The following is a 2,868-nucleotide window of genomic DNA, read 5'->3' as shown; positions in this document are numbered from 1 at the left end:
TGTGTGTGTGCGTGCGGATTTTTTTGAGGGGGCGAGTGGACGGGGTAATTTACACTTGCTCAAATTTTCGAAAGCTGTGCATTTCCTTACACGCTTATGCGACAACATTATTCATCACGGATGGCCACTCCAGAGGGGTCATAATAAAATTGGTCGCTTTTAAACACAAGGGAGCTATCCTTTAAAAAATGCTGTTTTGAGAAAATCGAAGGTAAAGATTTTGCCCCTTGTTCAGTTTCTTTAAAAGACGAAGGAGAGTTTTCTCTATAACCAAACAAATGCATACTCCAAAAGAAGCCAAACTGCTCCTATAGGTAGGGCAATGCCCGTTTTTGGTGTAGGTCAAGATTTATGGAATCTCCCAAAATCTGGGCTAGCCCTCTTTTCCTTAAAAGAAACCAATTATGGTACCTGTACACGTAGTTATATCTTTCTAGGACACCAACAGATTCGAACGGGCTAAAGCAAAAACAAAAGTTTGAAAACAACGACAAAAAATAGCTTATACAAGCAAACAAACAAACAGACAAACAAACAAGCAAACATGCAGCAGGCTCTCGTGGCCTAGAGGTTAAGGTGTTCGCCTCTCATTCATAAGTCCCGGGTTCGAATTCGGGTAGCGACCGAAAACATTTTCTTCTCTAAAATTATTTCCTTTCACTTCCTTTCCTGCTCTCTAACAATGTTCTGTCTTTTGCCTTCGTCTCCGCTTTCTGCCCTCACCCCCTCACCTCATTTGCCCCCAATTCTAGGCTCCTGACTCTTTCTGCAGCCTTTGTACTGCTTCTCCATGACCATTTCTTACTGCTGTCTTTCATCAACACCCCTGACCTTCTGGTAGGAAAGATATACACCTAGCCTTCTCAGAATAGGGTGAAAAGTCTCAGAGGTCCCGTATGCTTTGGTGGTCTAAAATCAATAAGAGTAGGCTTCGGCCGTCATCTTGGCAAAATTCAAAATTTCCTACCTACTGAAAATGTTTAGCGTGTCTTGTGCGCTCATATGACCTATTATGCAGTTGCGAGCGCCGTAAAAAACAAACAAACAAACAAACAAACAAACAAACAAACAAAGCCAAACAACAACACCCCCCCCCCAAACAAACATACCAAAAATAACTCATATCAACAAAAACATTATTGTGATTCTCGCATTTAGCTGTTTTCCCAAGATGACAAAAATCGCTACGCATTCATAGACCGCCTAAAAAAGTGACACCTATTTTTGTGCGTTCAAAAATTCGTTGCGCAACTTATCCTCAAATAGATCCATCTCTTTAACGGGTGAATCACTGTCACCCATGCTTGACGCTGCAGTATTTATATCCATTTGTCTCAATTTAATCATTATATTTTCCAACAACAATCGAGGCTAGAATAAAAAGAAATCTTCATAAATATCTATAAAATACTACAAATCTCGGTGGCACGGAAAATGGGGATGTTCACAGCTTTTACCGCTTCTCACACACATTTTTTAAGCGGGTGGTTGGCGGGTGCTCTGGTGTGATCTGCTTCTTCTTTCCTATCAAACATCTATCGTCCTTATCTCCCCTTCTTTTTTATGCTTGTTACTCTCTTGTAACACCTCTAATCTTCTGGCACTCATATGGCTTTATGCAGTTGCGAGCGCCGTAAAACCTCTACTAAAACAAAACAAAACAAACACACGTTTTACTTACGTATGTGTGCAACGTCACAGCTCACTAATAGTAATAGGTAGCATTTGTATTTCGCAAGTCTCCGCTCAACAGCAGGCTCAGGCGCTTCATAATACTATTACCCCAGCAGAACTGAGAGCATTCTGAAACAACCTCAACTTCCTGGGAAGCATACAGTGCAAGCCCCATTTATAGGCGCTTAAACCCGAACACACTGACAAGATCTTTCCTTGTTTCTAAGGCCGGATACCCATTCCCACCTGAGTGAAGTGAGGAAAATACGTGTAAAGTGCCTTTCCCCCCAAGGACACAACGTCGGGCTCGCGGCTGAAACCCCTGAACCCGTAACCTCACGATTACGAGTCCGGTAGTCTAACCACTAGGCCACCGTTAGCGCGCTTGTCCTTCAAAATGACCAATTATGGTACATGTGCATGTAGTGATATCTTTCTAAGACCCCAGCAGATTTGAAGGGGTTAACGCAAAAACAGAAGTTTGAAAACAACGACTAAAACAAAAATAGCCTAAATATGGCTCGTAGGCTTATATCGTCACAGTGGACAATCCACAGCCGAATTGATTTGTTTATAGTAGGGGTTTCCCCAACATCTTAGGACTATATTCCTAAAGCCCTTTACCGAATTTAATAAGGACTACAAATATATTTTAAAAAATTAGTTTATATCTGATGACATGCCCCTTATTTCTTTCGTCATCGAAAGTTTTGACTTCCTATCACTTTTACACGTATTTACTTCACTCGTTCTTCTATTCCAAAAATTCACAAAGCGATTTTAATATTCATTTTTGTGCTGTTTTATTATGTAGAGCTCGATCGAAACCTCGGCGTGATAAAGGCCAAAGTACGAGCCAAGACCATGCGTTTCAAAGACGTTAGCTTCAATAGACTTCGTGTAATGTGTATGTTGCCACTTCACACCCCCTTTAGCCTACTCAGTTCGTGTTTTTTATTCTCCAAATTTTAAACTTCTTTTCACTACTTTAAAGAAACAGTTATCTGTGCAAACAAGACAACCGTATACCCAGAAGTGTCCATTCGATGAAACGACAACTAACAGTCAACATTTTGATGTCCCAGTTCTTGCATGTTGCCTCTCGTTTCTACTATCTATCTATCTATCTATCTATCTATCTATCTATCTATCTATCTATCTATCTATCTATCTGTCTATCTATCTATCTATGCT

The sequence above is a fragment of the Aplysia californica genome, unplaced genomic scaffold, assembly GCF_000002075.1.
Source record: "Aplysia californica isolate F4 #8 unplaced genomic scaffold, AplCal3.0 scaffold00024, whole genome shotgun sequence".
Lineage (NCBI taxonomy): Eukaryota > Metazoa > Mollusca > Gastropoda > Aplysiida > Aplysiidae > Aplysia > Aplysia californica.
Note: the sequence above shows the minus strand (reverse complement) of the source record.